This window comes from Mesoplodon bidens (genome assembly GCF_964165515.1).
Source record: "Mesoplodon bidens genome assembly, chromosome: 15".
Taxonomy (NCBI): Eukaryota; Metazoa; Chordata; class Mammalia; order Artiodactyla; family Ziphiidae; genus Mesoplodon; species Mesoplodon bidens.
The window spans coordinates 50,021,579-50,035,275 of record NC_138171.1 but is presented as its reverse complement, the minus strand read 5'-3'; the positions used below and the strand labels follow the sequence as shown (position 1 = coordinate 50,035,275).

At 44.2% G+C, this 13,697-nt stretch overlaps 1 protein-coding gene across 2 annotated transcripts in view; it reads left to right on the top strand.

The window, feature by feature from the left end:
- Nucleotides 1-7,107: 7,107 nt before the first annotated feature.
- The window catches only part of POLR3E (RNA polymerase III subunit E), a 31,714-nt gene continuing 25,124 nt past the window's right edge, over nt 7,108-13,697 (top strand). For both annotated transcript variants that reach the window (XM_081257976.1, XM_081257975.1), the window contains exon 1: nt 7,108-7,233. The gene's annotated coding sequence lies outside the window, so the exon portion shown is untranslated. The remainder of the gene's footprint in view (nt 7,234-13,697) is intronic.

Genomic DNA, 13,697 nt, shown 5'->3' with positions numbered 1-13,697 from the left:
TTTATGAGCCATTTGAGGTATCCATTTGTTTTTCTTCCTACATATATTTCTTTCTGACTTCATGTACAATTTTAGTTTTTCCAATTATAAAGGAAATTAGTTCCAAAGAATTAGAGCTCTTAATACTAAGTAGTATCTATTGGAAAAAAATAAATGTAGTAGTCTTAATTAAAATAAAAGAAAAAAATTTTTTTTATAAGTCTAGGAGCCTAACTTAAAACAGAGTTAGAGAAAGTAGAGGGGAGAGAATCTTTTTTTTTTTTTTTTTTTGCACAGCATGCAGGGGTCTTAGTTCCCCTAGCAGGGATCAAACCCATGCCCCCTGCAATGGAAGCACAGAGTCTTAACCACTGGACCGCCAGGGAAGTCCCCAAGAGAGTCTTTAAAAAATGTTGAGAACATTTCTTGGGACTGAAGAATGTGTGTCTCCAGAACAATAGGGCCCATTAAGTATCTAGCACAATTGATAAAATTAGACCTATGCCAAGATTCATCTTCATGAAATTTCAGAACATTGAGGACAGGGAAAAGACCCCAGAAACTTTCAGAGGGAAAGAACAAGTTTCATAAAATGACCGAGAATCAGAATAACATCAGACAACTCAACAGTAACACTGGAAGTTGGAAGCTGATGGCTTCTGAATTCTGGGGAAAATACACTTTAACCTAGAATCATATGCCCAAGCTATTAATGAAGCATAAGGGTGAAATAAAGACAATTTCAGACATGTAAATTCTCAAGAAAGTAACCTCTCAAATACTGTTCCTCCAGAAGCCACTGGAAGAGTTGCTCTATCAAAAGAGGGCCAGTGTTGGGGGAATAACAAGAAATGTGTGAGGTCCAGCGTAAGAGTGAGGCAAAGTCAGTGCCCAGGTAAGGGTGAAGGGCCATCTCAACATGGTGGCCTTACCATAAACCTAGAGTCTAGGGCCCCTGTCAGGATGCTGTGAGAGACATGTCTTCAAAAAGTTGAAGCTATAGAACACCTCATGTGTCTGTGTGGCAAGGATGGACAGTTTGAAGTTGAATTAGGGATGAATTCATAGAAAGTAGGTACATTTTTTTAAAGGTAATTATTAAGTAAAGAATAAGGTAAAAATATTTTCCAGAAAAGGAAAAATAATCATAGTTGAGTACATAGCTAAGCTCAAACTTAGTGAGTAGCATTTACTAATTATTGTTCAAATGAAGTTATGAGAAAACACTTTTAGGAGGGTTGAGGTGTTTGTGATGACAGAGGTGGGATGATTAAGGTTAAATTCTTATCTTCCTTAGCAGGAAGTCAATAGGAAACGCCTAAAGCTGAAAGAGAGAGAGAGAGAGGAAGGGAGGGTATGGAGAGAAACACAAGAAGAATCAGCTAAAAGTTGAAAGTGGTTGCCTGGAGTGGAAGGAGTAGGCATACTGTTTATTTTGATAACAAGCCTTGTAGAATTGATATTATACACATGAAGAACTTTGATAAAATTATCAGAGTAAGAATTTTATTTATTACTTTGTATACACATGTTTATCTTTCAGCATTTAATTTTTCACTTGCGTATGTCTTAGCTCCTCAGTGAGATGGTGAGATCAATAATGAGAAGGGCCATGTTTTATACTACTTTGAGTCTTAAATAGAATCAAGCAAACTGTCTTTCCTCTAGTAGATTTGATGCTTCCTTCATTGCAGCGCATCCTGATGCGAATGGTGTCATGGTCCAATGTTCCATGAAGGTTTTCACATCATCTGATCCTGCGATATTTTTGGAGTAACACAGCCTCCTGTTACATTTTATGTCGTTCCTCTTCCTGCCAGGCTCTTGGAAAATTGGTACAATCTCTCAGTTATCTTGACTGCCATCTCATAAAGCCTGATTCCATAGGCTAGTGCCAGCATTCACTAGGCTTTCAGTGATAGTTCTGTGGTGGTTCTAGATGTCAACTTGGCTAAGCTGAACTGCATTTTCAAGAATTCCCTTGCCGGTATGTCCAGCTAGAGAAGAAACCGCAAGAGAAATTTGCAGGGGGCAAATTTGCAGGAGGCCCTGTTTCCTCTCTAGAGATTGATAGCTTGCAGAGCTCAAAGTAAGAATTTTAAATGTTTACTAAGCTAAAAATACTAAATTAAATTTGCTAAGTTAAAAATTCATTATGGTAATTCATATATTGAGCATCAACTACTATGCTTTGTTGAATCTAAGACACCACTGATGTTAAGATGCACCATTATTTTCTGTATTAATAAGAAAAAAACCACTGAAAATAAACTGTATGCCGTCGATCGTAAGATGCAGGTCAATTTTAGAGATATTAAAATGTGAAAAAAATGTCTTAGAAATAATGATATATGGCATGCCAGACCTTGGGCTGGACATACACAGTCACCTTCTAACCCTGCAACAAACCTCAGTATTATTGTGACCATTTTACAGATGAGAAAAATGAGGCTTAAAGGTATCCCATAGCAAAAGTACTTGATAAGAATGTTTTCATTCATCAAGAAGGAAAGGTGGAGGTTTGAAGCTCAAACACCATCATAGTTTCAATATAAATGATGCCAACTGTGGCTGCTGCTGCATTATTCCCATGATCTACCAGCACAGGACACAGGAGTGTGTTTGAACAGCTGAAACTTAAAGGTATTGAAGGAAGGGTGCCAGCAGTAGTGGAGCCTTCAGCTTAACTTGACTCAACACAGGAAATCTCACTCAGGTCTGTCAATTTCTGTGGACTTTTAAGTGGTCAAGGTATAAGATGACTGCATGTGGTCCACCAGGGAGAGTCCTAGTTCACTCCAGGGTCCCAGTTCTCCTTCTGATTAAGCATTTGTTCCTGACAGAAGTGGCCTGGTCACCTTGCTGAGGGTGTGTGCTCTGCAAAAGCAACTAAACTATCTCCTCTGCAAAAACAAGATTCCTTTTGGGGAGGCCTAGGTGATCAGGGGGGTTCCTTGGTTGCAGGTAACAGAAATTAACGCTAGCCAACATTAGCGAAGAAGCAATTTTTTTGAGAAGGAGGTAGCTTATATACTGGAAGGTAAAAGGGAAATAGGCCTCAGAAAGGGCAGTCCCAGGGCAAATGTGGGGATCTAGCAGAAGGTAAGAGTCTGGAAGTTTCCTTCCCAGCCCCACTAGTGAGCTAAAAAATCCTTGTATCTGGTGTCCAGATTCAGATTTCCAGGATAAAGCCTCCGAATGGCCTAATTTGGATCTTGTGCCTGCCCACTTTGTACTTTGATTGACAGTTCCTCGAAGACCACAGGGGGCTTGTGGTGGGGTGGGGAGGGATAAACTGGGAGACTGGGTTTGACATATACACACTACTATACATAAAATAGATAACTAATAAGAACATACTGTATAGCACAGGGAACTCTACTCAATACTCTGTAATGACCTATATAGGAAAAGAATCTAAAAGAGTGAATATATGTATTTGTATAACTGATTCAATTTGCTGTACAGCAGAAGCTAACACAACATTGAAAACCAACTATACTCCAATAAAAATTTAAAAAAAATAAAGACGACAGGGAGGAGTGTTTCCTCAAAGGACAATCAGCATTGGAAACAGAAAAGTGGGGGATGGATTCTGGGAAGACAAAAACAACAGATTCCCACTCAGAGAGTATTCCCTTTGGGGAGGAAGAGGAAAAGGGCCCTGAAGATTAGAGGCAAGTGTTAAGGAAAACTTTTCAAATGGTTTTTTTGCAAGCCTATGCCAGAATTTTACTACAGCCTTCCTGCCAGTGTAACTCCTCAGGGAGGCTAGTTCAAAGATCCACACTTGGTAGGGACATTTTTTAAAAATTACCTTTTATTACAGTATCACCTACATAGAGTAAACTGTACAATCTTAAGTGTAGAGCTTGCTGAATTTTAGAACATTTGCAGAACTCTAGAAAGCTCCCTCAGCCCCCCTCCCCACCCCCAACAAGGGTGACCATTCTTCTAACCTCTATTTTGGTAGAGACAATTTATAGGACGAGAGAATGATTAAATCATCATTGTTAGATGAGGGGTGGAGAGAGAGAGAGAGATAGAGAGAGAGGGAGAGGGAACGTTCCATTAAAGTTCACTACTCTATTGACTGACAAACAACAGTCAGCTGGTTGATGGGTAGAAAACTAGTTTCCCAGTATAAATCTTAATGCTAGTAAATTTCATAAGAAAAATGGTTAAGCATTTTATGAGGAATGTTAATTTCTTTCCAGAAGGAGATTCATGCAGTGTGGTTTGGTCTCAGACCGGGTTTGGGATGATTTTCCTTTTGCAGGGGCAAGGGAGTGAAGATTGGAGGGGATCCAGGACAGAGCCCCCATGTCCATCCCCACTGCCCACAGCTGAGGGGTTATGATCTGGAGACAGACACCCTTCACCTGACAGCCTCTAGATTGAGGGTGGGTGACAGGGGCAGTGTTTGATCTGTGGTGCTTGCCCTTCCCCCCTCCACCTCAAGGGACAGAGCAGACATGCCAAGGGACAGTCAGGGTTTCAGCCCTTCCCTCTCTCCTTTTACATAAAGCGGCTGGGAACCAGTGAGTCCAGGAGTTCTGGTGCAACATTCTGCTTCTCCTGCTTATTAGTTTCACATCTGATTGTCATAAGACAGCTGTGTAATGGGACTGCAGGTCTGCAAGAAATGCCCAAAAGGAGGCCCTGGGCTCTGTCTTCCAGGATCAGCCTGCATCCCTGTTAAGAATTCTGGTAGGGACAGACCTGAATTGCTGCAGAATGTTCTGGCAGAAATATCTTTAGCTCTGTTTGAGCCCTTACCACACAAGGATAGTTCATTTGTTACAGCTACCAGGTAACCCTATCTTTAGCAGAAAAGAGCAATTTATTACAACGATAAGGGGATGTCTCCAAGAATGTGAATTCCACCGGGCCCCCGCGAAGAGTCTTGAGCTGGGAGCCACAAAACCATCAGAATTTCTCTATCACTTTCTGCTCTTCTTCTCATTTTATCATTATTTTTCTCTACTTCTCCAGTCCATCTCACAGAATATGGCCACCCCAAATCCCACTTTCTCCCTAGTTCCAGTCAGTCAATCTCCGAGACTAACTCCAACACTTAACACAGTGAAAATGACAAACCAGGAACTCACCATGTCTCAGTTCAGATTCTCAAAAGAGAATCTGAGTGGTCCAACCTGTGTCCTATGTTTACTATAGAGCCCATTGGCCACGGTTTGGGGAAGGTGGCTACCCAGAGGGTGGACCCACCCTCCGGGCTGGTCAGGCAATTCCTAGAAAAGTGGGATTAGGCAGAGATTCCAGCAATTATTTTCCACCATGGGGATATTTCCTTTTGGAAAACCCGCCCCCTAACTCACAAACACAGTGCCTCTTGGCACTGAAACACCATGAGTAGATCAGTGCTTCTACTGATCTCAAGGACTATAGATCCCCCAACAATGCCTGGCCTAGAGAGATGGCTGCTTCTGTATTTTTTAAAGATTTCTTTAAAGGTAACAAACTCTCCCAGTACAATGAAGTCTTTGCATATCAATACTTATTTTAAAGGTAGCTGGAGAAAAAAAATGGGTTAAGGAGGAACTGAAGAGGAGGAATATGGAATGCCCAAATATCAAGGTGTCTGCCAACTGGATATTAACCAGAAACTTGAATATAACAACTTAATATAAACAACTTAAATGTCCATATTCATAGTATGGAATAAATTAGATCTAAATGTGTCACAATAAATCAAAAACAAAATGTTGGAGGAGAAAAGCAAGTTGCAGAATGATATTGGTACAACGTAGTAAGGTTTATGTACATGAAAAGCAAAAAAAGAAGAACATACTATGTATTGTTCATGGGTGTATGCACACACACACACAAGGATAGATAGATAGATAGATAGATGTGAAAGTATAAAAATGAATTGGAAGGATACACATCAAATTCATAATAGTTATAGCCAAGGGAGATGTTTGGGAAGGGGTTATATTTTCATTTGTAATAGTCTAATTCTTTTTGTTTGTAATTGTCTAATATTTTTAATAGATTTTTAAAAGGACAACGTATTCACACTTTTAATAAAAAGCATATACATAGGAGAAGAATTGGAAGTGAAATGCCACCAATATTAGGTAGTGGGAATATGGATGATTATTTTTTCTTTGTACTTTTTCTGTATTTTTAAATATCTATATATCAACATGAATAGATATTTAAAAAACATAGTCGGGTGAAAAAAACAGTTGCAGATAAATTCTAACAGCATGATAATATTTATATTTATGTAAAAACCCATAACAATAAAAACAAAACATCTATTTTCTATGGGTATATCTATTATGAATATATCCATATATATCCATATAAATTCACAGTAGAAGATCCAGAAGGATATACAGTATGCTAAGCTGTATAATGGTTACCTCTGCGGACTTACGATAGATGCCGAAGGTAAAAGAACATTTGTATTGTATCTGCAAAGTTTTCATATTTGCAAAAATTCACATAGTATTTGTGTAACTAAAAATTAAAACACATAATTTTTTAGAGAAAACTGCCTCACCAGTTCCCGTGGTTTGGCTTCTGAAGCCCCTGGTGCGTGTTACTGCTGAAATCCATCATTTCTCCCATGTGAGTTAACTTGAGGTCTCCGAGTTAAACGTCCTACTCAGAATACAGATTCTTAAAGTGCTTTTCATTCTAAGACCTGTTCAGAAGTGTGGGTCTAAATATTTGAGCAAATATTTTTCTTTTTAGTACCTGGCATGTTCTAAAATAGTTCTATAGGATAAGGTAAAGCACATATGAAACAAACTCCCAGAGAAATGAACTGCAATTGCATACAAATGTATTAAGTAGTTTCCTAGAAGAACTTCTTTACAGCTGGGTAGCGTGGCCGAGCGGTCTAAGGCGCTGGATTAAGGCTCCAGTCTCTTCGGGGGCGTGGGTTCGAATCCCACCGCTGCCAAAATGAACCTTTTTTGTTGCTGCTGGTTCCGTATTCATCTCTCCTCCGCAGCTGCAACAACGCCCCCTGCTGCCAGGCGCTGCTGGCTGCCCGCATGAATGGGACGGCGGAGGGGGCGGGCCCGCGCACGCCTGGGAGGGGCATTGTGGGTAAAGGGAAGCGCGAGGGCCCTCCCCGCTCGCTCCCCCCACGTGTCCGCCGAGTTTCTCCACCAGCAATATGGCCGCTGCCTGAGAGAAGAGCCGGGCCGCCGCCGCCTGTGTAGCCCGCGGGTACCTGGGCCGTTGCCGCCGCCCGCGCGCGGGGCCGTCGGAGAGGTGAGTGCTGATGTGGCAGCGCCCGCCCAGGCTGGAGCCGGGCCGCACTCTCGAGGTGGGCCTGGGCGGGGCTGCCGCGTAGGCCGGGAGGCCCGCGCCACCCGGTGCCAAAGGGCCGACGGCCTCCCGGGACTCGGGCGGGAAGTACGGGCAGCCTGGCCCAGTAGACCCGGGCTGGCCGCGGGCTCCGACCTCGCCTCGGCCCGGCAGTCGGTGAGGCCGCGGCCCAGGCTGCCGGCGGTGACTCAGGGTCCAGCCACCTTGCCCTGCCCGGCTCAGACGGGCCTCCTACGGGAGCACCTGTCCGAAGGCAGCCGATGTCCTGCCGGCGTGGCGGCTCGTGGCAGTGGCTGCGTGGTGGGCGTGAGAAGGGGGCCTGACCACCCGCGAGGGAGGCGAAACCCATTGGACAGTGTGGCTCGGGGCTGGCGGCCCGCCCTGATGGGCAGGGAAGGGTGCCCGGGCCCCCTCCTCGCCCCAGATTAGCTTCCATCCGGCTAGGCCCGGAATTCTTCATTCATTTATTCCGGCCACCATTCAGGGCTAACTGGGAGCCAGCTACGTGCGGCGGATAGGGCCCTGATCATTTGATCAGAGGAGGTGTCAGTAAACATGTAAACGAGTAAATAAAAAAGGTCGTTCTGTTGTGTTAACCTTTAGAATCGTTGGGCTTGGGGGCAGAAAGAGGAGATCTTAGCAGTCGCCACAGTTTCTTCATCTGTGAATTGGGGATAATAGAATTACCTATCTCATAGGTTTGTGGTGAGGGCCCAATAGGGTAAGACTGGAGAAGCCCCAGGTTGCAGAGTTAGTTTCGTGGCTGTGTTTCCTGCCCTTTTATATTGGAAGAAAACATTGGGACACGTAGTAACAAACCTTCCCATGGGTTATTTATACCTTACTTTTAATCCTCACCAGAGTCCTCTGAGGTTGGTACTTTTGTTATCCCCATTTTAGGGACGAAAATGGTGAGCAGTACTACGTGCAAAGAACTCGGGTGGGCCACGGGTAGCAAACAGCAGACCTGGGATTTGAACTTGCACAGTTTCGGTCTAGAGTCGAGGCTCTTACCCACTACACCATCCTGCCTTCTATCAGAAAAAAAGCGTTCAGCCTAGTCGTTAAGAATGAGAATAAGGCTCTTTGACATCAGCTAGACTCAGGCGCCATTCTCCAGCACTGTGACCTTGGGTAGGTTACTTACTCTCTGAACTTTAGTTTCCTCCTTTTTTTCTTTTTTTTGCGGTACGTGGGCCTCACACTGTTGTGGTCTCTCCCGTTGCGGGGCACAGGCTCCGGACGCGCAGGCTCAGCGGCCATGGCTCACGGGCCCAGCCGCTCCGCGGCATGTGGGATCTTCCCAGACCGGGGCACGAACTCGTGTCCCCTGCATCGGTAGGCGGACTCTCAACCACTGCGCAACCAGGGAAGCCCAGTTTCTTCTTTTCTTAATTGGGGATGGTACAGCTTGATTTATAGGGCTATTGAGCAGATTAAATGAGATTGAATATTAAGTCCTTAGAGAAGGGAGGGTCCGACTCAGTTGAGTTCGTTCTTCCTGCCCCTAGGCCATCTCTCCTTTTAACAGGGGTGGAAACTGGGGTGACCCAAAGAGGGAGATGCCTTGTGCGAGGGGCACACAGCCAATAAAAATCCAGACCTTGAGACTATTTGCCCCAGGGCCCTTTCCTCTTAATTCACATTGTATATTGTCCTCACCTTGTCTCAGTCCCTCCAGTAACTGGAGATTATTTGGAGTTGCCTCTGCTTTTCTGATTGGCGGACAGGTTAGATTGCTGGATGCAGCACTGATGCACCCAGCTGTGGCTTTCAGGCACCTCCTCTGCTCTGGACCCCTCCTTAGATTCACCTGGTGTTCTTGTCCCCTTTCCGTTTGTTGAGCAGCCCCCTGGCAGGGGATGTTTTCTGTGCTCAATGCCGTGGAGCCACTACCATGGAGTACCCTTGTGGCCACAGGACACCCTGTTGAGGCCAAGATGGTCGCTGCTGCTGAGGAAGCTTGCCTTGTGGCCTGAGAGGATAGGCCACACCTCTGTCCTCAAGTGTCCACAGGGCCCAAACCATGAGGCCACTAGTCTCTGGATGGGGCTGAGTTAGGCTCACTGGGTAAAAGGTCTGTAACTGCCTGATTTCATGCACTCATTCTTTCCGTCATTCTTTGTACTATACTGAGTGTTTACTCCATGCCAGGCATTGTTCTAGATATCGGGAGAACGGCATGAATTTTTTAAAAAGATAATAATCCCCATATCAACTTGATGAAGTAAATATAATCATCTCCATTTTATGGTTGAAGCACTGAGAGGCTTTCATGGAGCTTACATTCTAGTGCAGAAGACAGACACACATAAACAAATAGACTAGGTAGTTCCAGATTGTGATAAGAACCATGAAGGAAATAAAATGGGGATGTGGTAGTGACTGGAAATGGGTGGGGGGCTCTTTAAGGTGGATAGTCCGGGAACCTGTCTGTTCCTGGAGGGGGTGGGAGTGGTGATACTAGTGCAAAGGAGCCAGCCTTGAAAAGACCTGGGGAAAATAGGTGGTGTGCAAAGGTCCTGAGACAGGCTGGGGCTTAGCTTGTTGTAGGCCCAGCAAGATCGTATTGGACCCTGGGGCCATGGAAAAGAATTTGGATTTTATTCTATGTGACAGTTGAAGGGTTTTGAGCAGGGGAATGATGTGATCTGATTTTCTGCAAGGACAGCTCTGGGTGTTTCTGGGAGGATTTGGAGGTAGGAAAGACTTGTTGAAGCAGTACTTTTCAAATTGCAGATCAAGATTGATTAGTGGGATGTGAAATCAGCTTAGGGGGCTTGTAACCAGTATTTTTAATTTTAATGAGTGAGGATAAAAATCATCACTGCATCAGATATAGTAGGGACAATGAATGGTTATGTGAAACCTTGTTTTAGTTAGGTAATTGTATGTATATTCCGGGTCATTTATATGAAATGGATTTCTTACTGTGGGTCTTAGGCTGAAAAATTTGAAAGCCCCTGAGTTGGATGATGTTGCCTGGGAGGATGAAGGGAGGTGATAATCCCTGCATTAACCGAATCATATATTCTATCTGGAGGGAGGAGCACCATCCTTCCTGAGCTCCTCCTTGACTGGGGAGAGGCCAATAGAGAAAGAACTGAGAAAGCCTGTTTTGGGATCCTCCCAGGCCATACCCTCTTAGTACCTACATAGGTTCCCTGGTTCACCCAGAAGCCCCCAATCTCTCAGTTGTCCACAGAGCCAGCTGGAGAGAAGGTAGGTACTTCGCATACGTTTATGATCCTTGGCAGGTGAGGTGGGGTCTCGGGCTCTCCCATGCATTGCCCTCTGTCCGGGCGGTAACAGGCATTTGGGGTTTATGACTTTCTTCTAGCCTTCTAATCCCGAACTGTCGAGGTAGCCTGCTTCCCTCTACTCTCTTCCTCTGCTCAGAATCCTATGGTAGCTCCTTATTAAATGGCATTCCTGTGGTTTATTTATTCAGACAACACGTACGTATTGAGTGCCTGCTATGTGCTAGGCACTGGGGGCCAGCAAGGGACGAAATAGACGAAAATCTCTGCCTTCATGTAGTTTACCACTTATTGGCAGTGGGGGTGAGGATGGCTAATAAATACAGAGCTATAAACTGTCACATGGTGATACATCCTATGGAGAAAGCTAGAACAGGGAAGGAGCTGGCAGGGTGGGGTGTTGTGATTTTGAATTGGGTGGACAGGGAAAGTCTTAGCTATGAGGTAGAATCTGAGCAAAAACCTGAAAGAGGTGAAGGAGGGAGCCATGAGGTTATGGGGGCTGGTAGAGCAGTTACAAAAGCCCAGAGGTGAGGGACCGGGGAGGGAAGGAGGCCTGTGGGAGATGAGGTCTGAAAGGAAAAGGGTCAGGGAGGGGGTTGTCTAGGGCCTCACATGGGATGAAAAAGACTTTGGCTTTTATTTCTGAGTGAGATGGGAAGACTTTGAAGGCGGAGGAGTGATGTGATTGCTGGCTGTGGGGTGAGCAAAGACCGTAGGAGGCAAAGGTGGAAGCAGGGAGACCAGTTAGGAGGCTGCCGCTCTAAGGCGGGCAGGAGATGGAGGTGGCAGTGGGGGTGGGCAGATTCCCGACATACTTAGAAGGCACAGCTGACAGGATTTGCTGGTGTGGGGCGAGAGGAAGAGAAGCACTGAGGATGATGCCATTGTTTTGGCCTGAGCATTCTCAGCGTCTGGAATGTATATCTGGAATAAGTGAGAGGACTCTGCTTGGTGGCCGGGGCAGGGGGCTTAGATGCCATTGAATCCCATGGTGAAAATATTTATGTTCTTTTAAGTATTAAACCATTCAAATGTTAGGTAGATAAGATAAAAATCGAGCTGGTCCTACCTAAAAGTAGAAGTCTGGGAACTGCTGAGATTGGAGGGTGCCCAGGTGCCTTTCTAACTGTGCCCATCCCCTCCCTTTGGGAATATGAAGGGTCATCCCAGCTGAATTACAGTCAGCCCTCCACATTCATGGACTCAACTAACCTCAGAAACTAAATTTGCCCTGCGCCTGGCAACTATTTACATTGTATTAGGTATTATAATTAACCTAGAGATGATTTAAAGTATACCATGTGCTCTAATTTCATTCTTTTACAGGTAGCTGTCCAGTTTTCCCAGCACCACTTATTGAAGAGGCTGTCTTTTCTCCATTGTATGTTCTTTCCTCCTTTGTCATAAATTAGGTGACCATATGTGCGTGGGTTTATCTCTGGGCTTTCTGTCCTCTACCACTGATCTATATTTCTGTTTTTGTGCCAGTACCTTACTGTCTTGATTATTGTAGCTTTGTAGTATAGTTTAAATTCTGGGAGCCTGATTCCTCCAGCTCCGTTTTTCTTTCTCAAGATTGCTTTGGCTATTCGGGGGTCTTTTGTGTTTCCATACAAATTGTAAAATTTTTTGTTCTAATTCTGTGAAGAATGCCATTGGTAATTTGATAGGGATTGCATTGAATCTGTAGATTGCTTTGGGATGGCCATCATCAAAAAATCTACAAACAGTAAATGCTGGAGAGGGTGTGGAGAAAAGGGAACCCTTTTGCACTGTTGGTGGGAATGTAAATTGATACAGCCACTGTGGAGAACAGTATGGAGGTTGGTTAAAAAACTAAAAATAGAACTACCATATGACCCAGCAATCCCACTACTGGGCATATACCCTGAGAAAACCATAACTCAAAGGACATATGTACCCCAATGTGCATTGCAGCACTATTTACAATAGTCAGGACGTGGAAACAACCTAAACGTCCAACAACAGATGAATGGATACAGAAAATGTGGTACATATATACAATGGAATATTACTCAGCCATAAAAAGGAACGGAATTGGGTCATTTATAGAGATGTGGATGGACCTAGAGACTATCATACAGAGTGAAGTAAGTCAGAAAGAGAAAAACAAATATTGTGTATTAATGCACATCTGTGGAATCTAGAAAAATGGTACAGATGAACTGGTTTGCAAGGCAGAAATAGAGACACAGATGTAGAGAACAAACATATGGACACCAAGGGGGTAAGGGGGAGTGGGATGAATTGGGAGATTGGGACTAACATATATATGCTAATATGTATAAAATAGATAACTAATGAGAACTTGCTGTATAGCACAGGGAACTCCACTTCGCTGTACAGTAGAAACTAACACAACATTGTAAAACAACTAAACCCCAATTAAAAAAAAAAAAAAGGAACGAAATTGGGTCATTTGTAGAGACGTGGATGGACCTAGAGTCTGTCATACAGAGTGAAGTAAACCAGAAAGAGTAAAACAAATATCGTATATTAACACGTACGTGGAATCTAGAAAAATGGTACAGATGAACCTATTTGCATGGCAGGAATAGAGACGTAGAGGTAGAGAACGGACGTGTGGACGTGTGTGGGGAGGAAGGGGAGGGTGGGACAAATTGGGAGATCAGGGAGATCAGAATTGATATATGTACACTACCATGCATAAAATAGATAACTAGCGGGAACATGCTATAAATAAAGCACAGGAAACTCAGCTCGGTGCTCTGTGATGACATAGATGGGTGGGTTGGGGGTGGGGGGTGGGAGGGAGGTCCAATGGGGGGGGATATAGGTATACATATAGCTGATTCACTTCATTGTACAGCAGAAACTAACTCAACATTGTAAAGCAATTATACTCTAATAAAAAAATTTTTTTTATTGAAAAAAATAAAGTATACGATGTGCTTAGGTTATATGCAAATACTGTGCCATCTTATGTAAGGGACTTAAGCATCCACAGATTTTGGTATCCTTGAGGGTCCTGGAACCAACCCACTGATACTGAGGGACAGTGTACTCACCCTCCACCATGGCGACCTGCCGCCTTCCCTCCTTCAGGTACTTGAAGTGCTTCCTGTTGCCTGGAGTCCCTCTTCCCCTCTGCTATCCTGGCTT